At 47.0% G+C, this 25,187-nt stretch overlaps 1 long non-coding RNA gene across 1 annotated transcript in view; it reads left to right on the top strand.

Moving 5' to 3' along the window:
- The window catches only part of LOC125937356 (uncharacterized), an 86,419-nt gene extending 65,311 nt beyond the window's left edge, over positions 1-21,108 (top strand). Inside the window, exon 7 of the long non-coding RNA XR_007462364.1 lies at positions 20,467-21,108. This is a non-coding gene — a long non-coding RNA (uncharacterized LOC125937356). The remainder of the gene's footprint in view (positions 1-20,466) is intronic.
- The last annotated feature ends 4,079 nt before the right edge of the window (positions 21,109-25,187 follow it).

The raw sequence follows: 25,187 nt of genomic DNA, 5'->3' as shown, positions 1-25,187 counted from the left end.
CCCAGGGGGCCTCACAGGCCCTTCTCAGATTCCTTGGCCACCCTCAATGGCCTCTCAACTCAACGTCACTCTCCCTTTCCTCACTCTCTCTTGGCAGCATGTTTGGGGGCTATGCTTTGTTCTGTCTGTGTTTCACGCAGGCAAGCTCGCCTCACTAATGAGGCTACAAACTCCTGAAGGCAGGGGCTGTGCCTTTGCCAGATCCCACAGTCTGTGCTCAAGGAATCCGCGGGTCTGTACCGATTCTATGTGTCTGAGTCAGGACCTGCCTTCTGACTGAGGAGGCTCTGGAAGGGGACATAGAAACCCTGGTTTGGCCATTCTAGAGGGTGCAGGTTGAGAGGGGTAGAGAGGGTGGGGACACAAGGCTAACTTACCTCTCTGGTGAAGGACAGAGAAAGCATGAGAGTAGGAACTTCAGCTACCTCTTCTCTCATTTACGAATCCTGTTGAAAAGTGACTTCAGGTTCAGGGAAGTGGTCTCTGGCTGGCAGCAGTGGTGGGAGGACTGGAGGAGGTGTCTTGGGTCACACAGCCTGCTCTGTCCACACAGAGCCCTCAGTTGTCTCTTGAAGCACCTTGCACTCTCTCGTGGTTCTGGAACTAGAGTTTTATTTCTTGATGCACAACTCTGCATAGAGACACTGCAAGGCCGGGGGCCACATATCATCCATTTTGGCACCTCTGTCCTCATCAGAGTTTAGCCCAGGCCCCTTGTGCCCTCTCCTTATCACCTAGGTGGATGGTCAGTGCAGGTTGGCTTGTATGGCATGAGATAAGCCTGCCACCCAGAACAGAAACACTGGTGTCCCTCCAGCTCCCCCCAAGGATGGGTGCTCCCTGGCAGCTGCAGGCTGAGCCAGCCCATTCCCCCTGCAGCCCCTCTGCACCCCTCGGTGGCTCATCAATCACACGGGCAGGTCCTGCGGGTGGGTAGTGGCTCTGCTGTCACATGCCTGTTTGCAATAAGCTCTGGCCATAATCATTAATCATTCATTGAAGCTGTGGTTAGCGGCCCTCAGTCAAGTAGATGGTTTCAGGTTTTCCAGGCTAAGTGCCTCTCCAGCAAGCATCCTCCTCAGCCCTTTCATGTCCAGCCATTTGATGTTCTGTGCATGCCGAGCTGGCCTCCAAGGCCAGGCTTTGTTTTGGAGGGTTGTTCTGAATGCTTCCCTCAGGGCCAGGCCAAGAGAGGTCTGGGCTCCAGCTCCACGTCTGCACAGGAAATAGAGCTTGTAGGATGAGTCTCTGTTGAGCACTTCCGAGAGCCCAGTTCTCTGCCAGGCCATGGGGATCTTAGAGAAAGAGAAAGTACTCACTCTACCCTCAGACCCCCATTTAGGGACAGAGCTCATGCAAGAAGTTGGCCAGCAAGATGGAATTTATTAGGATGGAGAGGACTCAAACAGCTCTTTGGTCTGCAGGTTTCCCAGGAGGGTAGATGCCTGGAGGCTGGGTGGTGGAGCCGGAGAGCTGAGGGAATACAGGAGCAGAGGCTCAGGTGAGGACAGCTGTGCTGTGTGGTCTGAGCCGGGCCTTCGGTCTGAAAGGCAGACTGAAACTGTTGGGCAATTGTCTGGAAACAGTGGTGACAATAAAAACCTTTTTTGCTGGGAGAAACATTGAGAAAAATTAACTTTACGTTTAATCTGAAGATGACAGTTTCCTGCAAGTTACTAATACGGTTATCGTCAGAGGTTCCTGAGTTGCTTGAAAAGATGCATAATGCACAGGAGTGGAATATCCCGGGAAAAGCTGGGACTAGAGTTCCGTCGGGTTCAGCAAACACTTGTCGGCGCCTCCTAGGTGCTTGGGGCCACCATGGTGCCATAGAGCCATTTCTATGTCATGGGCCCAGGAAATGTCCTGTAAATGCAGACAGAGGAGTTGGAGCAGGCTACAAGGGCCACGCCTGGCTCCACAGTTCCAGGGAGGAGGGACTCAGGAGTCTAGAGCTACAAGGAGCAGGGGCTGGAGGTTTTTGGTTGTTGAAATGTGAAGTTGATGTAGAGATATTACTGAGGCTGATACCCCAGCCGCCATTTCAGTATCTCTCCCAGAGAATGTTTCTTGCCGAGAAACATTCACTGTGTGTTCATCCACTGAGGCACAGCTTTGAACCAATAAAAGAACTGTGGGTATTCAGAAGTAAGAGACATTGCCTCTGGTTGAGGGGGATCAGGAATGGGTGCATCTAGCAGATGGTCTTTGGCAAGGTCTGGAAGGATAGGAAAGACTTTCCCAGGAGTGGGCTAGAAAGGAGTTTGCCAGGTGGATGGAGGAGGGGACACAAAAGCACAGAGGATAGCCTGAATTGCTGGCTGCTAGGGTCCCTGTGCCAGGGTGGAGGAAGATGAAGCTGGCGGCACAGGGTGGCATGAAGCTTGGAGTTCCAGTCTGAGTCTCTAGCCCTGGGGAGCTCTGCTCTGCTCCTAGGTCACCACCCTACCTGCTTTATCCCTGTGTTTTCACCCACACTTCTCATCCCTGTTACACAAGATGCTCTCTGCCACCTGAGAAACTTGGGAAATTTTTCCTCTCTTTGCCTCCTGGAGAATTTCCCCTCATCTTGCAAGATCCAACTCACATGGTAGCTCTTCCTTGCAGCCTTCCCTAACTGCCATGATCTGCATGGATTCCCCTCCCCACACTGAGGGCTTATGATGCTGCCCACCACCGACTGGAAGCTGTTTGGGGGTGAAGGGTGGTGACAATCTGATACCTGCTTCTGCTACTCACTGCCTGGGTAACCAGCCATCTTGATTTCCTTATCTGTTGGAAAGAAAAAGCATTGCAATAACAATGCATTAGCAATAAATGGAATAAATAAAATGGTTTGTGTGTCATGCCTGCTACAGCATTTGGAACAGAGTAGTCAGACAAGGTTAGGCTTCTTCTCACTCCCTGACCAAGTTCTGCCTATGCCATTGTCAGCCATTCACAGGTAAGTCTCCGCAACCAGGCTGTGAGGTCCATGGTGGGGAACCCATGTTTCTCGTGCTCTCTGTGTCTTGCACAGTTACAGACTGGAGCATGGGCTCGCACTACTTACTATGGTTGCCTTGAAATCTGCTTCAGCAGGACTCCTCCACCGTGGAGAAGGAGCACAGGAACTCTTCAGGGAAATTTGTAGATGCGGGAATCAAGTTTGTTTGTTTGTTTTTCTTATGAGTGTTCTGATTAAGCCAGAAACTTCCTGAAGTCATACAATTCTCCTATCCCCAGAGAAGGATTTGAATAAAGTATCCTCTTGCTGGAAGGAAAATTAGAGATAATTAGTTCAGTGGTTTTAAAAATTTGTAAAGGACTGGAGCCATTTTTCTCAAGTGAAATTTTATATGGAACCTTAAGCTACCCGAGCAGACAGAGCATTATTTTAGGAATATATTGGTATTTATTATTGATTAACAAAATTAAGTAAATCACATTGAGAAATATATTTATTGTAAAATTTCACACTTATAATAAGTGAGTGAATAATAAATCAACTTGACAAAGGTATTTATTTTATAATCTCAAACTTTAAAAAATATTTAAAAATTTTTTTAAATGTTTATTATTTTCAAGAGAGAGAGAGACACACACACAGAGTGTGAGCAGGGGAGGGGCAGAGAGAGAGGGAGGCACAGAATCTGAAGCAGGCTCCAGGTTCTGAGCTGTCAGCACAGAGCCCAACATGGGGCTCGAACTCATGAACCGTGAGATCATGACTTGACCCAAAGTTAACTCAACTGACTGAGCCAACCAGGTGCCCCTAAAAAAAATATTTTTAAAATAGAAAATTTTGAAATAAAATATTTCTGAAATCCATAAGGTAACTTGGGTCTCCAGGGCCCAGAGCGTGTGATATGACTTACTGATTAAGTCCACCTCTTTATAACACAGATGAGTAAACTGAGGCTTGGAATGTGTCAAGGACATGTCAAGGCCATACAGAGAATAGGTGGTTGGCTGGGGTGAGAACTTAGGTCTCCTGCCCCTACAATGCCAGGGCTCTTTCAACTATATTCTTGATCTCTCCTAATTCGTCTGAGTAAAACAGTGTTTTCCTTGTTATGTGCTTTCTAATAAGATACCCCAACTCCATAGTTTGATTTATATTTAAGGCTTTCTTATACTCTTGTGATGAGCATGAAACAGGCTGCTTACTGAGCTAATAGTGCAACTCGGAAATCTCCATCTGTGTCTTCCCATCTCAGCAAGAGAATTCTGCCCTGGTGATGGATAATTGAAATGGATTTGGTCAGCCAGGCCTCTATACTCATGATGGTTTTATGTTTGCTCATCTGTCAGAAAAGTAAAAAGCAAAGCTGGTAATTTGTGTTAACTAAGCACCTTCATTATAGGAACTCAAGGGAAAGGGTGGGGAGCAAAACATTTTTTCGTCCAGCTGTCCCGGATCCTGAGGATGATTTGTGTAGTTAAGGAGAAATTCTAATAATGTTGTGCGTATGGAAAAGTTTAAGGCAAAGATGATGGGTCATTTTCCAAGTGTTCGGGTTGAATATCAAGAGCTGTGCAGCTTCCTTCCCAACTCCTGCTTTTCCTGGCTGGGTCGATCTCACATTGTGCCTCTCGAGTGGGGCAGTAATGACCTCTATGAATTCCCAGCTCACAGATGGCACCTCTCCAGTGAGCCTTGACAAAGACGTAGATGTCCCACAGGGACCCAGAATTTCCCGCTCTTCGCCGAAGAAGGCCAGAAAAAGCCTTGCTCTGGAGTATGTTGGATGCTCAACATAGAATTGCTTTCTTCCAGCTCCTACTCCTGACCCCTGGTTCTGTCTGGCAGGTGTTCAGTACCCAATTCCAGGCAGCATTTTAAGACTGTCCCCTCTTGTCTTAAGGCAGCCCTTTCTGGGGTTATTCTTACCTGCAGAGAGAACAGGCTAATGGTCTCCTTTAGTGTCCCCTGTCCTCAGGCAGTCTTCCCCTTCTGCTCATACAAGAAGGCTCAAAACCCCTTCCTAGGCCGTAGAGCCTCTTCTTCCCTAGCTGGGATGGAGGGTGGGAATCCTGATACCTCTGAAGAGGGAGCTAAGGGTCTGATTGTTGTGTTGGGGTAAGTGGCCCGCATTGCCTCTTCCTTTGGAGAAGGAATGGTATGTGGGTCCTAAGAAATTGAAATTATAGGACAGGATCACAGAGAAGAAAGGAGAGAAAGTAACAAAAGAACTAGGCCACCTGACCTATTTTGCCCCGGGATAAAGCAGGTGAAGAAAGAGCCCAGTCCTGGGCATTTTGAGGTGAGGTTGTTTCCTGCCCCTTGGGACAAGGGTAGCCCTGGGTCTGACCATCCTGAGCTAATAAAGATGAAAGTTCATTCTTTTTGTTAAAAGGCTCAGAGCTGAGCTTTTTTAAAGAGCACATTTCAGGTAGGGTTAGAGTCACACGTACAGAAAGTGATTTACCCACACACTTCCAAGAACACATCCATTATCCAAAACAAAATTCTAATTGGGCCTTAAGAGTCATCAAACAAAAATGAAGAGTTTTTTTCCTTAATAGGGAATAAGGTGTGCATGCCCTATAAATCATCTCTGCTAATTCTGAATGATGCTGCATTTGTTTATAGGTGCAGGAAACTATAATGGAAGAGGATGAGAGGAATGTGAACTTACTGGTTTTCAATATGGGGTATCCCATAGGGCCTTGAGTTTTGGCTGGTCCAGTATGGCTAAAGATACAACATGGAGTGACGTACTATAACCAAATTTAAAGGAAAACATTAATCTTTTGAGACCAAAATGTGCATCATTTCAGCTGCTGCTGATCACAGCTGTGGATGGTGAGGCCCCACCCACCCACGAATTTCCTTGACTAATCAGGAACATCTCTGTATGGCCATGTCTCTCAGGCAATTTAGAGCCAAGGGTAAAGCTGAATGTATCTCCCTTTGTCAGATTCAAATCTTCTTTCTGAGGAGGTTGTACCTGAAGAGTTAAAGGCAAGTCTGGCAAAATAAACAGGGATCAAAATGTTTGCCAGGGAGTCTTTTTAAAAGAGAATTGCTCTTTCTCTTGGAGCCTTGGTTGACCTTTATGTGTGAGCGGGTGGAAATGTCCCCAGGAAATCTCCAAAACCTCAGAGGAAGCTGTTGACAGGCTTCCAGTGAACTGGGTTTTTGCTTGTGCTCTGGAGGTAGAGAATAACAGATGGACTTTGACAAACACGGACAGATGAATATAATCTTCAAAAAGTAAGTTTTTTACTTTTATTTTTTTCCCACTGGCAGCATTACAAGCTCACACTATAGTGTTTCTGGGCACCACAGTGGGGGTCCTGGTCTAATGGAAGTTTTAAAGAAATTATAAAGAGTACCTGACTGGAGTGAGGAACTCTGTGTGTTTAGACCAGTCGCCTAAGCTCTCCATGGAGACATGGTTACTCATTTGTAAGTAGAGATAACAAAAAAGCCCTATTTACATGTCTGAGCTGTTGCAAAAACTGCATGGGGCACCAGAGATATCAAACACTTTGTGAGCAGATTGGAGGCTGCAATAGCTCAGCTTCAGAAACTCAGCAGGAATATTACATAGAGTGCAGATTGGAGAGAGAGGGTGGTGGCAGGACAGGGCTGGATCTGAGGGAGCAAAGGTGAGTGGAAGAACCATTGTGCTATCTCCAGGGAGTGAAGACATTTTCTGTCACTCCACAGATGTATACTATCTTTACTTGGAGATCCACTCCTTTCTTTTCCAGGCTTAGAGGGTTTTGGTCCAGTAGGAGAAAAGAGGAGGGCAGAGACTGACCCAGTGTATGAATCTCCTCAGAGTTTCCTGAGCATGTGATCAGAGGCAACACCTCCTCCCCCAAATGGACACTGATCCAGAGGTCAGGTGAGGCCTCCACATCCCTGATGTCCTTGCTTCCCAGTTCATCCAGTGGTGCTGGGATTGAGGATGCTGGAATGTCCACAGTGGGAATGGCAGGCATAGTCTCCACAAAGCACAAATGGCAATAGTCCAGAAAGATGGGGGTAATTCAAAGGTGGCTTGTCTTTTCATTGGCAATTAACCTGAAGCAAAATCACAAAAGCTGCTGAATTCTGTGCAGTCTGGGCACAAAAACTTGGGGAGCACTAGTCGTCAGTGTTAAACTAACTCAGCCATAATTTAAGGTCATAACCACCAACCTCACATAGGCCACCTGAGCAGAGGCTGTGGAACACCTGAAACCCAATTCTGGGATGACTTCAGGGCCGTTTGTATTTTTGGTATCCCTGAAATTATTGGACTGGGTATCTGGCTAATGGAGGTGCTCAGCATCAACACTTTTTTTCTCCCTGCCACCTACCTCGGAAGAATCCAGGACTATGGTCCAGTTAGCTCCCCAACAGAGGTCAGAGCTGGAGCTCTCCAAGGTGCTGATAGCTCAGGCCAAGTTCCCCAGAGGACACATTATTCTGCAGTGCACCTTGAAGCCCACCCAGGTCATCTGGAGGATCTTTCTTTGCCTTCATTCTTGTGCCAAGAAGGAATCTCTGGTAGGTTTGAGGGAAAGAAGATGCCACTTAGGCTCTCCAAACTGGGGTGGGAAGATTGACCAAAGGATCTGAGCAAACCTCAGAATGTAAAAATGATGTATCCCCAAGATGCCTGCAGGAGCCTAACTCAAAATGCCTTACTACTTGGATGTATCCACCCTTGAGCCAGACATGTTCACACGAGTATATTCCCATCACCTTTGAGAAATCAGGAAATACTGCTTTTAGAAAGAGTCTAAACCCAAGGTGGGTAACTTGGGGCAACCTGTTGATAGACTGTAGATGTGACTAGTGAAATCAGCTGGAGTCTATTTGAGTAGTTCAAGCCAGAGACAAGTACTGAATTAGGTCAGTGACTTTATCACTGAGAGAATCCTGCAGGATTTAGTGAGTATTGGATGTGGAAGTTGGGGTGGATAGAGGTGTCATCCTTGACTTTTAAGGTAATAACTTGGGAAACTGCATAGATGATAATGCCATTCACCAGAAGAGCTATAAAGTTTTTGGGCAGGATGGATGATGTACATGTTAAGTGGGAGGTGCCAGTGGTACTTCCAGATGGGTTGTCTAGTAGCAATTGGGTACATGGTTCTGGAGCTCTGCTGGAAGGTCAGGGCTGGTGTTAGAGGCTTGGGGATTGTCCCTGAAGGGGATGTGGTTGAAGAGATAAAAGATTAGACCAACCAGGCAAAATGTGTAGAGGGAGAGGAGAGGAGGGCAGAGAACAGGTGTTGGTGGAGTGTCCACATTTTCTGGGTATGCTGAGGCAGAAGTGCTTATAAATGAGTCTGCCACAGGGATCTCATCATCTGCTCAGAGCCTACTTTATCACCAACCAGACATCATTCCAGTCACTTCTTTTTTATTCTCCTCTGACATATATCTACATATATTATATTATATTGATATAGATTTAGATTTGGATGTACAGAGATAGATTTATTTTAAGGAATTGGCTCATGTGATTATTCAGGTTGGCAAGTCCAAAATATGTAGGTTTGGCCAACAGGCTGGAAATGCAGGGAAGAGTTGACGTTTCAATCTTGAGTCCAAAGGCAGACTGGAAGCAGAATTCCTTCTTTCTTGGGGGACATCAAATTTTCTTAAGGCCTTCCATGGATTGAATGAGGCCCACCCACATTATGGAGAGTAATTTGCTTTACTCCAAGTCCAATGATTTAAATGTTAATGTCATCTAAAAATTACCTCCACAGGAATACCTAGATTGGTGTTTGACTACATACCTTGGTACTGTGATCTAGTCAAGTTGATACCTAAAAGCCAAACATCACAGGGTGGGACACCCACTGGAAGCCTCACACCCAGGTTCAGATGAGGGCAAATAAATAATATAAATAAAAAATAACCTGTCCCTTCACAGTTACTATAATGACCCACATGCCTGCTCCATCTCACCATGCTCACCACGCTCACCACACATATGCACTCCGGATAGGGAGGAACAGGGGGTGTTGGGCCACATACCTATTCAATCACATTTGCTCATTCCAGCCTGATCTTTATGGATTCTTCAACCTAGTTCTCATTTCAGCCCTCCTTTTCTCTGACGGCCTATTCTGGATGCTCTTCTTTGTTCTCTTCATGGAGATTCTCCTTCACATTTGATTCTAGTATTTGTTATATTGCACATTTGATCAGGTAATGGATGCTTCAGCTTCCACTCAATCTCATCCTCACAGGTATAGGAAGGTTATAAGACGAAAAACATTTTTTTTCCATTTTTATTTCAAAGCTAGAAAAAGTGAAATGGAGAGGAATTAAATTACTGCCCCCAAAAAAAATCTTTCAGAGAAAGTCTAGGGCTGCCAACAATGGGGTTTTCTGCATAGCTGCACCATTCCCCATCTGTGTCGGAATCCTTGGTGCATTTTTCAAGCTTAGTGTCCAAGACATCTCCAGCCTAATAAGAATAAGGTGCCCTGGGCTGGTTCCCAGCCAGGGTGGGAGTGAGCAGATATGCATTCCTTTGAAGCCCATTTCAGATTCTGGAATGCTTTCCTGGAAACCACACAATCTCAAGAGAGATTCATCACCTCCTGATGCTGCCTTAGGACTAGGTCAGGACAGGGGCCCTGGACCCCTGAAGGAGACAGTGTCTGCCCTGATAAGCAGCTTCCTGTGTGGTGGCTGCAGGATTTACTCAGAGCTAGACTGGGCAGATCTGGCTGAGATTCAGAATCAGCCCCCCACCTCATCTCTCTCCCCATCCTCCTCTCTCCTTATCCCCATATGTACTCCCCTACAAAGCATGAAAGTGGGGATTTTGTTCTTGCATATCAGGGCAGAAGGCCCAGGGCCAGAGGCACAAACAGATCTGGGTGTGGATCTGAAGACATTCTCCTATCTAGGAGCTGGGGATAGGGTTTGGCTTCCCCATTGTATAATGATGCTGAGATGTCTTAGGAAGACAGCTGTAGGAGCAGTCATGTGAGCACTGGAAAAGGAGTCAGGAGTCTTGAGACCATGTCGTGAATCTGCTGTCCCCTTCCTGGTAACCAGGCAAGCTACAAAGTCAGAGAATGGTGATGCCAGATGGGTCCTTAGGGTTATTTACATTTCTCTCATTTGAGAGATGGGGAGGCTCTAAGAATTCACAGCATTGGCTCAAGGTCCCAGACTGAGGTGGTGTCGGAACCAGAATTAGAAATCAAGAATCCCAACCAGTATACTTCCCATTATTGCCTCTATACCTACTTAACTTCTCTAGACCTCATATTTCCTCATCTATCAAGTGGAGGCCAGTAACATCTTCCTCTCAAGACCATTGTAAAGACCAAGTGCAATTACGGATCAAAAAAGTTTCTAAAATGGTGGAAGTATTGGGTCCTAGGAGTGGCACCTACTTATGTGTCTTGATCTGGGTATAGGTTGCCTTCCCACATGTGATATAGCCCAGCATGGATTTAGGTATGAATTCTAGCATGATGGATGCTAGAGATGATGCCCAGCTGGTGCTCATGAGTTTGTCCATGACTGGTGTTAGAATACTGAAATGCTTACTGTCCCAATCTCCCTGAGAGCCCTTCTGCCACCTTGGACTCTCTCCCAGAAATTAAAGGATACACATTTGACATAGCATGAGGTCTCCAAGGACTCTGCTTCAGCCCAGTGCCAGTCAGCATCAATTCTGATTGGTCAGTGTTCATATGATATGATACCATACCATACCATATATTTTGGTTATCTATTGATATGCAACAAACCACTCTGAAACTTAGGGGCTTTAAACAACAGTTTGTTATTATCTCTCAAAGTTCTGTGGTTTACCAGGCTCAGCTGGATGGTTCCCCATTGGGATCTCTCCTGTGCCTGCAGTCAGATGGTATTTGGGCCTGTCATTATCAGAAGGTTCAGCTGGGCTAGAATATAACAAGGCTTGATTCTGTGACTAGAAGTTGATGTGGCCATCAGCTGTGAGTTCAGTGGAGGTGTCCACCCAAATGGAGCACTTACATTTGGCCTCTCGAACCAAGCAGTTTGGGCTTCTCACAGCAGGGTGACTGAGTTTCCAGGGTTAGCATCCCAGGAGCCAGTGTGCCCAGGGCAGGAAGCTGAACTGGTGTGGTGCTGTGTTCACCATATACTATTCATCAAAGCTGTCAAGGCCCTTTCAGATTCAAGGGGGTGGGGGAGTGCCAAGATCACATTGCAGAAAGGTATGTGGGTGGTAGATCCTATTATAAAATCATCCTTGGAAAATACAATCTATCCTGATCACTGTGGGAAAAGCTCACCAGTCTGGCACTCGGTCTCTCTGATGTCCCCCTTCTGCCCTTCCTTCGACAGCCCTTTCTCCTTCCCATGCATGCCTCCCTGGCCTGAATGGGAGCATCCTCTCCGCTTCCAGAGCTCCCTCTCTTCTGTTGTCACATCTGCATCAGAGAAGAGAACTGACAGCACTTCTTCACAGTCTTACATCTAGGGCCTCCACAGCTACCTTTGACCAGATTTGCATCAATGACGTCATGGTGCAGCCTCAGGAGTGTGCAAGAGGCCAGTGTGAAATCTCACCCCTTGGGTATTTGTTGGCAAGGAGGGAGCATGGTGTGGCAGGAAGCATTGCTATCAGAGGTTTTTGGGTAAACTTTGACCCCTGCCAGACATGAGTTCTGAGATAATGGTAGAATATAGCAGTGTCATGAGTGAACTATGTGAAAGGGCTTTGCCTTCCCCAAACAAGATGTGGTTGGATATCTCTATATCCTTGACATCACATCCTCACCCTTGCATGCAGTCTTGTGTCTACCTAGGCTGAATTCTGGGTGGTGTTTGTACAGTTCCTCTTGCTTCTCAGATAGGTCTGTACCCTCATCTTCTGGGGCCAGGGCAGGGTTTGGAGTAATCATCAAACACCATTCCTATCTAGAATGTTCCAGTCACCTGGTTTCCCTCACCCAGTATGAAGTGTGGGCACATCTGCAATCTGTGTCTCTGCCAGGCACTTTCTCACACTTCTTCCTGTCAAAACTTTGCCAAGCTTATCTTGGGGAGAAGAATTTGTATGGCCTTCCTGTCCACTGAGGGAAGAAATCAAATGGCTTTTGGTCTCTCTTTCATCCAACCAACCCCCAGTGTGCTTTTTAACTGAGGGAAAATCTGTTATTCATAAAGAAAAACAAAAGATGATAAATTATAGAACCTTGTAAAATATATTAACATTAATCCACACTTTCTTTTAGATAATTGAATTTAGAGTGACATCAGCCAGACTCTGTAGCTCATGCAGGAATGCCAGCCTCCCTCAGTTTTTTTTCATTCTTTTAGTGTGATCCCAGAGAGGCCTGGTTAAGTCCGAGGGCCTCCATTTTTCTTTAGGCCAGTACATGTTGTAATCTTGTCCACAATTTCATGACTTGCTGTGAATTAGGAGCTTCCCTGAAATATGTCTCTCTCAGTATTGTAAATGACAAGTGACCTTCTAACCAAATGTGGCTTCATTAGATGACAGGAAAGAATTAAATATCAGGATACAGGGTAGTAAGGTTTTGATATTTATGAAGGTCAAATGAAGAGTGAGTAATACGACAGAATATTCCACTTAAAGTCAGACCGGTTCCTGGGAACTGATGCGTGGCTGTTCTTCGGTGCTTTAGGAAATGGGTTTTCTGCAGAGTCCACTTGTATTGCCAGGTTGTGGACTGTCCATGGTTTGCATGAAGCCACCACCACATTTTAATTGTAACTGGAAGACTGGTTGGGGGGGAAAGGTGGAAAATGTCCAGAAATAACTTGTTTCTGCCAACTGTCTTAATCTTTCACTTTAACCAATTATTCACTAGTTAACTGGTGTTTTGCCAAAGAAGAGGTCTCAGGAGAAAGGCTGCTTTGCTCATGTGAGAATCCCTGTGATTTGGCTCTGCTGGATTTCCTGTCTTTGCAGACCTTGTTTTTATATCTTCAAGTCGTAGAAGTCTGGTTTTAAAAGCCATGTTCAGTGCAGTTCACTGGCTTGGGGCCACTCAGTGGAATGAGGAAGGGGCTTTGGGTCTGTCAGCACTGGCATCCTGATTGGTGTGACCCTGTGATCTGGAGGCTGTTGGAGCAGGGGAGAGTTGGTGGGGGTTCAGGGATGCTAAGACACTAGGGTGGTCCATTCCAGGTGCAAGAAGTTTGTCCCCTTAGGTCCCCAGCATCTTGGGGATTCAGAGGCAGGGCTACCATGTAGGACTGTGTAGGTTGTGCACAAGGGTACCCAATCAAAAGGATGAGCAGTGGATGAGTTTTAGCCAGTGTCTGTTTTTCAAGCCCTGGTGCTAGACTGCATCCGTCTGGAGCAGAGGTTGGCAAACAATAGCCCATGAGTCAAATCAGGTCCATGGCCTGTTTCTATAAATAAAAATATTTTGGAACATAGTCACAGCCCTTTGTTTATGTGTTATCTATGGCTGCTTTCATGTGACAAACAGCAGAGTGAAGTAGTTGTACAGAGACCTTCTGGCCTGCAGAGCCTAAAAACTTTATCTGGCCCTTGATAGACCATTGAGCTGGGGAGAGGGGTACCTTTTTCTAACTGCAAAGGTTCTGTCTGCCTGCCAAGCCAGAGTTGCAACTGAAAGGTAGGGACTGTCTTCCCCTAATTTGCACAAAGGTGCCTTGTGGGCCAGCAAGGTCATCAGGAGGAGATCCCAGCCTTGCCTCTGAGGGCGGGAACCTCTGGGAGCCAGGGCTCAGGGGGCCTTACCGCAGCCCCTGCAGGTATTGGTGGACTCTAGAGCTGGCTCCAGGCCGTAGAAGAACCACAGGCTTGCTGTGCTGAGAGGCTTTTTGGGGAGCGAGGGGCTAGTTGTAACAGCTCCCGGAGGTAAAACAAATGGTTTCCTTGTTCCTTTTCCAAATAACCGTAAAAGAGAAGGTTTGTTTTTGGATCTTTGTCGCTGGCCACTCCATAAAGAAATGCAAACTGTCTCATGGGTTATCATCAACCACTTGTTTACACAGCAGGGCTGATTGACACGGTTTATTTTTCTGCGGTTTTTTCTTCTAATCCAAAGTGAAATATGAACTAGAGAATTCACGGAGTTCCCTTCACCTTTTGCAGCCCAGAACCTGCAAGGGAGGTGACTGTTTTCACTTGTGTGACTATTATAGGCCCCATTTAGATCTGGCCGCACCCATGTGAAAGGTCAGGTCAGCTATACTTGAAAACCTGCAGAATCACCTGTCCTCCCCAGGGGATCGATGCACAAAGCAGGACCAGGGACTGGTAGGATGTAAGGCTGGAAGGAAACTCAGAGCCATCTTGTCTTTTGACAAGTCTGGAGCCCCTTCCCTAAGCATCAGCCCCAGTGAGATGCAGTGACTTTCCCAAGGTCTCACAGCAGCTGGTGGTACCTTCTCTGGTCAACCTCCAGTAGGCAGGATTTGGAGTCCAGGCAAGACACCCCCATGGCAGGAAAGAAAGCCATGGTGGTCCAGATTGCAGAGAGCAGGGCCTGGTGGGAATAATCCTGTAAAACTTTCAGCATGCCCAATGCGCGATCATTTACAAAGCTCTTCTCACCTGTGATCGTACTTCTCCCTGCAATCCTATGAGGCTGACACTCTGCCCTACATTCCATTAGTCGTTATATATTGTTTAGAGATAATCTCAAAAAAATCTGGCCGGATGGGATGGAATAAGAAATCTTATAGCCTGCACATGTTAAAGGGATAATACAATGGGTCCTTTTTACTTTTCTTCCTTCTTTCTTTCTTTCTTTCTTTCTTTCTTTTCTTTCTTTCTTTCTTTCTCTCTTTCTTTCTGATAAAAGCAAGCAAACAAAACGCTTTCAGCCTTGTTAACTGTGCAACAACCTATTTTTTAAAAATTGACTACACAAAATCAGAGCAGGAGTGGCCTGGCTGTAAGAACGGTCACGAGGACAGACCTGGGGGTCTGAGGCAGGTGGAGTTTGAATCAGAGATGAAGAAGGCTGTTCGCAGAAGATAAAGCTGCGGGAGGCTGCACCATGTGGGACACAGGATCCAGAGCCACTAGTCGCCCTCCCTGTAGGAGAGGGACAGCAAGTGGGCAGCATTCTGAACCCCCAAAGCATTACCAGGCCACTTCTAGAGGCTGCAACCACTCCTGCCTGACCGCATGGAGACATGTTCCCCACTTGTCTTCCTCCAGGCCTCGTGCCATCAGCTGTTGCCCACACCCTCCTGGAGAGTGTGGGAGCCCTGGAATATCCAGAACATATGTAATCCCAACATCTGTTTGGAGCCTCCTTCCTTGAGATGTTATGTTGGCCCTTGGCCCCCAGCACCGGCCTGCACATCCCTGTACACATACGCGTGGTGTTTCTCACGGACACTCTGTATTGGCTAGGGAAGTGTCTGTGGGAGTGTGGTGGGCTCTGTTTCCTCATAAGTAAGATACATCAAGTAGCCTTAGTCAGCAGGTGAATTAACTCCCTCTAAGTAAGTTGGAGGAGGAACAGTGCTCTAAAGACACATTATGCTGAGTGTGTGTGCGTGTGCACACACATGCGCGTGTGAGACCTTCCTGTAAGAGTTTTGTTAGCTCTCTCTGCCTTCACTGAAGGGACTTGCACACAGCAAGCAGCATGAGATATTTGAGACTGATAAGAGGCAGGCTTTGGGCCTGGAAGAGAGTGGGAGCATTGGGACCTTTTCCCAAAGTCATCTCTAGTTCTCAGAGTCCCAGCTTTGGGACAGGCTCTCATTTATTTGCGAGATTTGACTGGGCTTCTGCCCTGTCCAGTGACAGGGGAAGAATTTGCTGCTCTGTGTGGGTCTGTCCCTGCCCGTCAGTCTGCAATTCAGGACCAGGTGGAAGAGAACAGCCAAAGTCCCTTACGTTCAGGTTATCGATGAAATCAACAGTTGCAGCAGTAAGCCCTAACCTGTCCTATGCTCAGGTTTATACCTCCTGTCAGAAGCAATTCTGGAAGGAAGCTTTGTCTTTGCCAGTCTCCTGAGCAATCTTTCCTAGTGTGACTCTCCCTTTCCCCGGGTGTGGTGTGAGCCATCTGACTTTGGCGGAAGCTGCATCAGTCAGGGCTCCAAAGCAGTTTCTGGAATCCAATGACAGGACTGTAGTTCTGTTGCTTATTATAAGGAAAAGAACTCCATTCTTGGGTCATACTAGCTGGAAGAAGGAGCCTCTCAGGATTTATTTATCCTGAGGTCAGAGCCAAGAATTCTGTGGGGGGTGTCCTGCACTGGGGTAGAGGGAGTGGCAGGTGTGAGCCCTGGTGCATCATGGGAGAGATCAAAACAGACTGTAACCCTTCCAAAGGCACAGGCATGTTTCTCAGGCACTGTCTCTTCAACTTCCCTCCCTGCTCAGTCCTCTGCTTCTTCCAGAAATCTTCTGCATCCATCCCAAGTCACGGTCCTCACCCTCCGAGAGTCCAGAGCATCCTTGGTCTTTGCCTGGAGTGCCCGACAGGGTGATGGCTGGCATGGGAAATAACCCAGCCTTGCTTCCACACTTTTCCTACAAAAGATCTTCTCTATCCTAAGGAACTGTAATCTGTAAGTTTGGCCAGTTTGGACTCGGACCCAGGAGCTTAACCAGGTAGGTGAGGCCATGTATAAATCAGAACACCTTATCAGGACTTTGGCACTGAATTTGCCCACTGGGTACCTAAGTGTGGTGTGACCTGGGCCCCAGGTGCATAAGGGATGGGTCTCTACTCTTCCCAACTTCCCAGGACCTTCTATCTTGTCATGGGTTAATGAAAAGCTTTAAGTCTTAGGGAAACATCTTTGTTGAAATAATTAGTATTTTGAAGAGATTATTTAGGACAACAACTGTTCATCTTTTCTCTGAAATGACCTGAGGCCTTGACCACAGTTGCTTTTTCCCCCTGCTTCCCATTTTGGTCTCTGGAATTTGAGGGGATGGCATGAGTTTCTTGATACTCAGAGAACCTTGGAACACCAATTCCAGAGTAAGGAGGTGAGGGACTCATAGGAGGTTCTGGGGAATGAGGTGTTTGTCTTTCCAAAGACCACACAAATGTTTTTTAATATTTGATGCTTGGATTGCATTTTCTTGTGCTTTGGACATCACTAAACATTTCTGAGAGCAAGGGCAAGACAGATCTCAGTCTCTTGTCATTTGGTGTAAAATTTTCCTTTTCTTTCTTTGGTTTCAATGTCTGATGCCTCTGGTAATGTCTGGGTAATCAAAAGGTATCTGAGTGATAAAAAATAGCTCTCTCTTCCCTTTCTTTCTGCCCCTCCGCCACTTGCACTCTGTGTCTCTCTCTCAAAAATGAACATTAATAATAATAATAATAATAATAATAATAAAACCTCTCTCTCTGAAGCCCAGAAACATGAGTTGAGTGATGGTCTTTGAGAAGAGTACCTAAGTGCATAATGGCTGGTATGTGTGACAGGTGGTCTGGTCTGGTGGTCTCACTGACAGAACAACCCACCAGTCCAGGGAAGGTAGAACAGACTTAACCTGCCAACACTCATTTGGATTCTGAGTCAGAGCATGATGGGGGGCACCAGGACATGTTGTCTAGGGAAAGGATGATTTGGGGGGGACTAATCAAAGGGAAGGGGAAGATAGATTGCATGGTCCCAGAGATAGGCCAATAAAAGACAGAATGTTCTAACAATCAAAGAGCAGTGTTGCCTTTAGTCCTAGAGAGAGATGGCAGAAGCTGGGGAAGTACTTGATAGGATATTGCTAAAGAGTGTTTCTATAATGTAGGAGACCTATGAAGCCAAATGTACAATAAGAACATACCACCTGGTGGTCTTCAATAATAAAATGACACACACGAACTGACAAACACCTGGCTTAAAAGAATGCCCATCTTTTGTGAGAAAATATTGAAGCAGGAGGATAAAGGAAAGAATAGTGCAAATTTAGAAACTTTAAAGGCATTTGATTATCATGTGTCTTGAAAACAAAGTCGTGATGGTTCACCCAGGATTAGTGCAGTCACGGCCAGTACTCAATCCACTTCTTCTCAATCTATTCAGAGGAGAATAGCTCTTGCTGGACAAAGTCTGTCAGTCCTCATGCGTTGAAGGGAGTGGTCCTCAGGACAGGTCCCCCTGGGAGATGAGGACAGTCGTGCAGGTTCCCTTTCTACCCACCATCCCCACGCGGCCCATTCCCACCACAGACGGAGACAATGGCAGTCAGGCAGAAGGAGGCTCCCAAGGGCCTCCTTGCATGGAAAACCTCAAAGTGCTGCCCAATGCCCTCCATTCCCCCTGGCTCCACCCCCCCCCCATGTGTCTCCTCATCTCAGAGATAATGCTGGTTGCTGGGTTGCCATCCCACCATTTTGCTGCTGCACAAAGGGCACGCTGAGGCGACCCAGCAATAAAAGCAACTCGAAGGGAGACCAGCTGTACTTATAAATAAACATCCCAAGCACATTAATCTACTGAAGGTTTTTATGAGGGGACGCATAAAATTTCAAATAAAGGGCTAATGGGAAATATGTCCGAAATGTTGGAACTGGTGATGTTCTACAGTAGGGAACGGCCCAGATAGATCCATAAAACGAAATGTAACTCACAACTGATTCGGTTTTAAGACCTCGGCCCTCTCACTCCCACACCTGAGTTGTATATTTTATCTGAAGGGTTGTTTCATGTTCCAGAATCAGCTCTGTTTGCAAGCGAGCTGTCACAGTTTTATGGCCTTGACTTTAAAGAGCAGGACATTTCTTTCCTGGAGAAGAGGGTTAATAGGAGGCAAAATGCAGGGATTATGGGCTCTCCCACAAATCCAGGCTAGCAGATGCGCCTCTTTTCTGTAATCAAAATGAATGTTTTCTTTGGATCCAGCTAGGAAGGCCCCTTAAAACATCCCAGGAACAGGAGACATGTGCCAGGCCAGATAACAGATTGGAAGCAGACGGTGAGGAAAGCAGGTGTGTAGCTCTTTGGAGTACCTGCTCCTCTCCCTCTTCAGGACAGGTAATTTAAAAAAAAAATGATATGGTGATTTTCTTTTTTTTTTTTTTAAGTGAAAAACCAGAGATGGCATATGGTTAGCATTGTCCCTGCCCTGCCCTTCACCTCTGTTAACGAGCCACGTTCTTCCCCCTGCTGGGGCTACTCGGATGGAGCTCTGTTTTGCGTTCTTTCCTCCTTAACTTTGTTCCAGACCGTTCTGGGCTGCAGGGGAGGACACCCCCCACCCCAAGTCAGATCCTTTGGGGGCAGTGCAGAGAGCTTAGGCTGGGGAGTTAGAAGGGGTTCATATCCCTGCTCTGCCACTTGCCAGGTGGGCCACACGCCCCACCTTCTGTTTTCTCACTGGGAAGAGCAGGAAATAAGCACCACCATCCCAGGCTCATGGTGGGGTACGTGGTGGGTCTGCAGAAAGCACCTGCCCGGGTCCGGTCAGACTGCCGGGGCTCACAGTTAATTGTTGATCGTGAACAGATCCTTTTCTCTCCCTGAGCCTCAGTTTTCTCATCTATAAAATGGGGAAAGTAATGCCTCACAGGGCCGTTAAGAGGATGAAAGGAAATCTGCACAGCACCTTCTTATCAGAGCGCCTGCCACCCAGTAGGCACCCCTTGAATCCTCACCGTCATTGCTGTTGGGTAAGCAGAAATCCAGCTCTTCGGCAGACCACCTGACTCACCCAGACACCACAGGGCTAAAGTTCAGTGAAGTCAAAACCAGACACCCCACACACTGCTCCCTTTCTCATAATGGGGCCCTTGTTTAATTCCAGTCCCAGCCTATCTTGGACCCTCGGCTTCCTCTCGCTCTCAGGCTAGCCCATTCGCTTTGGGCTCATCCCATGAACTTGGTTTGCCAAGCTGAGTGATGGTTGGTACTGTCTAGGGATTTGGCTTAGATCCCTCTTGGGCTGTTTCAGCTCCTGGGTACCTTAGACAGGGCCTCCTGTGCTAGCTCTGGTCCCTGCATCCCAAGTACCAGCTCTGGACTCTCTGCCACCCTCAGGTGGGTCAGTTTCAACACCCCATGAGAGCCATGAATGGTCAAAGGTGAGGGAGAGTCAGGTCACGCTAGACACTTTCCTCCAATCCTGTTTGGGGGTCAAACACTAATTGACCTGCTGTATTTACTCCACTTTGACAGCAACAGAGAACAAAACACAAACAACATTAACGCACTTGCTACCAGCAAGGGGGAGAACGGGGGCAGTGGAGTCAGTATCATTCGTGTCAAGTTTACGCCACACTCCTAGCGTACGGTCTGTTGTCTTGGCGGATCACTCCTCCTCTGGGCTGAAATAAACTCCTCTCCTCCTCTGCCCACACTGCCCGCCTCATGCTACCTCCTGTGGCTCTTTAGTTTTTTGTGACTTTGTTTCTCCATCTTCCAAGGGAGATTGAATTCAGGGAGGGTAGACACCATGGCCCACACCTCCTTATCCCCCCTTACCTCACATCACAGAGCAGAACCTCAATAAAGGCTAAAGTAAGGGAGGCCAGACCACGTGGAGAGGCCATGCTGGGGATGTTCAGCTGAAGACCGGTGTCTTTGTCTGTTAGATGTACGGAAACCTCAAGACTTTCTCCTGCCCCAGCCTCTGCTGACCACAACCACGCAAGGGACCTGGAGGAGTGCCATCTAGCTGAGCTCTGGAACCATGAAAATAATAAAAATAAATGATTATTGTTTAACACTCTCAGGTTGGAGTGGCTTGTTGAGCAGTAATAGATGCTTGGATCACTGATCACTTAGGCGTCTCTTTTGGCGATTTGGAAGATCACGAGGGCCATAAGCCATGCTCTTTAAGAGGGCTGGTGGTAGGAGGTACCCAGGCTGCCATAACTTCCCACCAGACCTGCATGCCAGGCTTCAGGATGGCCAGGGACCTTGGGCTATGGGATTCCTCTGGCTGGACCCCTTGCCTGGGGAGGCATTGGCTGCTTGGCCCTTGGGGAAAAACCCACCCTTCCTCCTCCGGCAGAGCTGGGAAGATATCCAGGGCCAGCTGTGTGCTTTGGAAAGCTACTCCTGTGGTTCCTCGTCTCTCTCCCCTGTGCGGGAGTGTAAGATTAACCTCCAGTTTTATACCCTGGAACTCCAAGTACCATACAAGTTTCAGTGTTTTTCAGGTGCAAGTTCTTTGTTTGGCTTTAGCAAATGAGTACAATAACAAGCTGGAATATGCAGGTCCTCAGGGGGGTGGGTCTGGGAACCACAAGAGTAAAGGGGTTTCCAGTTACCCTCTGGCTTGTGCTCAAAGTCCTCACTCTCCCTGAAGAATGGGTGTGAAGGCTCAGGCTACGCAATGGTCTGGGAATGGAGACTTGGAAGAGCGACTGAGGTTCCCCAGAATCACAGTCCACGCCTTTAGCTAGCAAGCAGGTGGTCAGACAGAAGGGAAGGGAGTGGGGGTGGTGGTGCTGTAACGAGGGTGTGTGATAAGCACGGTATACTCTTTCAAGATGGTTTTCAGCTGCTCTACTTGTCTATTAGCCCTGCTGAATGTTTGCATCTCCCCCAAATTCATATGTTGAAGCCCTAATCTCCAGTGTGATGATATTTGAAGGTGGGGTCTGTGGTAGATTAATGAGTTTAGATGAGGTCATGTGGGTGGATCCCCCACGATGGATTCCTGTCCTTACAAGAACAGGGAGCGACCAGAGCCCTCTCTCGGCTATGTGAGGACACAGCAAGAAGGCAGCTGTCTGCAAACCAGAAAGAGGGCCCTTCCCAGGCACTGAACCTACTGACACCTTGATCTTGAATTTTCCAGCCTCCAGAACCATGAGAAGTCAATATTCATTGTTTAAGCCGCCCAGTCTATGGTGTATGGTATTTTGCTATAGCAGCTCAAGCTGACTAAGACAAGTCTTGAGATCAACTTTTAACTCGTCTTCTGGGCCCAGAGGGATCTAAGAGAGCATCTCCTCCAGCCTGATTTGTTTACAGGTGAAGACCCTCAAGTCTTGGGAACTTGCCCCCATGTTCTTCCCATTTTTCTGTTGTACTATGGCTTTTTCTACTGATATGTTGGAACTTGTTGGAAGAGAGGAGGGAATTTGCCTACTCCATGGGTTTATATTTCCAAGTCAAAGGACATCGGTAAGTGTAAATGGTCTGATTAATAAGTTTGGGAGGAGGAAGTGGATACTCCTTACCTCTCACCCCCTGCCCTTTCGGATTGCCTGCTGGCATAGTACAGGTGCTCCTGGGGGCCCTTGGCCATGAGGTAAGCTTAGCAACAAAGGCATGGCAGAAGAACCTGTGATCTACTGGGCAGATCTTCACCCTGGGGCCCAGCATGAGGAGACCCATGGTCTGCCCACCGAAGTCGTGCTCCCCAATAGCTCTGTCAGTACAAAGCTGATATTTGGGTCCTCATCCTCCTACTCCTGTGCCTACTACAAGTTGGTTTGGAATTTCAGAAGGAAAAAGGATGCTCTTTATTAGACCCCCTCAAATACCACACCAGCTTTGTAAGTATTAAGTAAATTAATCTTTTACCCATGATATGAGTTCCAAATACTTTTCCTAGGTTTCCCTTGATCTTTTCATTTGTTGTTTGGTATTTTTCCTCTTGCTATGGAAATCAAGTCAAATTTATTAATCTCATATTTTGTGGATATGGAGGTTTTGTGTCATGTGTAAAAAGCCCTTCCTGCCCTGCTGGATTATCAAATATTTTTTTTTGTGTTTTCTTCAGGTACCTACCTGCCTTCATGTGTTTTGTTTAATCCTGGTAGGGCATGTTACCAGGAGCCTGGATAGATTTTACTCAGAACTAAGGAGGCAACTCTGACTACTTTTCTCCTGGAATGGGACTTTGGGAAGCGGCAGAAGGAGGGACAAGGGAACACAAGGCCAAGTATCTTTGCACTTGGGTTGGTGCCATTCAGTGGGTGCAGTTATGGGTCAGATGTCAGTCTCTAGAGTTGCCTGACAACTCCGGTGGCCATGACAGGGAGGAGGAAGAGCTCGCGTAGCCTCGCTTTGGAGCCCAGAAAGGGAAGGGGCTCTCTCAGCCACTCTGTGAGCTGGGTGGTTAGAAGGATTGGAGCCCAGATCTGGTGACCACAAGCCAAGGGCTTGTTCTCTGGACTCAGAGGTCCAAGCCCAGCTTGGTTCCAGCCGAACTAGAGAGCTCAGCTGTGAGGCTGATGGGCCCTCATGCCTCCTCACCCTGAGTCCCTGCTGCATGGCCCTGAGGTCTGCTGTGCAGCCTGGGCCTGGCTGAGCTCAGACTCCTACTGAGCATGCGTGGGCTGCCGGGATGACCAGAAAATCGAGACCGGCCTGTCACCACGGCCTCTAAGAGAAAAGTGGTGAGTTGCCTCCTCAGTTCTGAGTAAAATCAACAACAGGCTGCAAACGTGGGACCACTTAGAGACCAAAGTCTTCCTGCATCGGGTACTTGTTACTCCCTAAGTTCCTTTCACATGTTATAAAGGAACATGCCTTTGGGGAAGCAGGGTGAGCCATGTGCTTGTCTTCTTTCAGCCCCCTTGTGACTTCACAGCCTGAAGGGCAGGTTGATGAGCAGCTCAGTGTGCTCCCACCTGCCTGCCAGCAGTCCCGCCCCCTTCCCACCAGCTCGTCCTCAAATAATAAAACAGTCCCAGTCTTTGTTTTTCATAAGCATAATTAACAGTGAGAAATCCTTTGGTCCTTCTCTGATTCTTTTTATACAAATTTAGGGTGGGTCTGGATGAATGTGAAGATCCTTTACTATAGTTGTGGGCTGTGTGTATATTTAAATTTTTTATATTAAATCTTGTACTGTCTCCTCTCCCAATGATGTGATCAATTTGATGTGATCTTTGGTTGCTGTTTCTTCCTAGCTATCTTTTCTTCTTGCCCAGAAAGCCCTGAATAGCTTCTACCAGGGCTACCTTATACAGTTGCACAGGGTGTGCACTGCACAAGGGGTACCATCCATTTTATAGTCTATAGGCTGAAAGACACTCTTGAACTTGTGCACTATGGCAGCCCTATATCCAGTGATTGTGTGGTCACAATTTACATAGGCAATTCTAATTCTCTTTATAATTAAAAGTTCATACATCATAACCCAAAGCCACATGGGAATATTTCTTGGGTTACCTGCTGTTCTGGAGTATCCACACTGAACTCATATTAATTATGTGATTACGAGTGGCTCCCCCTCTCTTGGTTGAGCTGAATCAAGGATGTAAAAGGAAAATGTCAGATTAAATTGATGACTAATATGCCACCTGAGCCCTGGAAGAATGGGGAAGGTTATTCCATTTCAGAGAAGGATTTTATTGGCTAAAAGAAAGATTTAGGTTGTAAAATCCCAAGTAAGTGGGAAGAGGAGGGGAAACATTCTTGTCAGGGTGGGAGCAGATTTGAGGGGAGGATTCTTGGACCAATCAACTCATCAGTCTATAGGTCTGAGGAGAGTGTTTCTATAGTAAGCATTTTTAGTATTTTGTCTGTTTGGGAAATCTGCTAGGTGTGAACCTCCCACCTCCTGCTATGGAAGCAGAAATGGTTTGAGAATTCTCTTCAAGACCCTGACCGCTGGGGGTTACAGATATATGACTAAAGGTCAGCCAGTCAAATGCATCCATTCGGAACTGGAGCCAAAGATGCCTAGAAGCAGAAGCTATTTAGAATTCTTTCTGGAAGAGGTGGAATTCACCAAAGGTCCAGGCCCAGGGCCCACTGGCTGCAGGGACCGTGATGAGCATCCAGCAGCATGAGGCTGAGTCTCCCATGGCCCAGATTGCCACACTCCGCCTAGCCCCCCTGAATTCCAGCCTGTTTCCTGATCCTGATTCTCCATATTTCCTATGGATTTTGTAAGCTACTGGATATCCTTCCTAAAAATCATATTCGAGCTTACCAGAGTTAGCTTCAGTTTTTACAACCATGAACCCTTAGATAAATCCCCTCTGCTCACAAAGGCCTGGGATCTTATTGAAGTCAGAGTGATCCTGTCTGGCAAGCAGTGATGTACTGCTAAACCATTCTCTAGAAAAGAAAGAAAAGAAAAGAAAAGAAAAATCCCTGATTTGTGACATTTGTCAAGGAGCCAGGACAAGCCAGCTTCTGCACAGCACCGTTAAGACTTAGAACCAGGCTCTGAACCTTTGAGCAAGAAGGACACCATCAGATGTGGCTTTTATAGCTAAGGTCATGGGGTTGCCACATACTGACTTGGTGAGTGTAAGGAAGGTAGTGGTGATCAGTGGTCAGTCTCCGAACTGGGGTAGAGACTAAGGCCAGGCCCGGGCTGCTGGGGCTCCCTCAGGCCAGG

The sequence above is a fragment of the Panthera uncia genome (assembly GCF_023721935.1).
Source record: "Panthera uncia isolate 11264 chromosome A3 unlocalized genomic scaffold, Puncia_PCG_1.0 HiC_scaffold_12, whole genome shotgun sequence".
Classification (NCBI taxonomy): Eukaryota; Metazoa; Chordata; class Mammalia; order Carnivora; family Felidae; genus Panthera; species Panthera uncia.
This window is presented reverse-complemented; position numbering and strand designations above follow the sequence as displayed.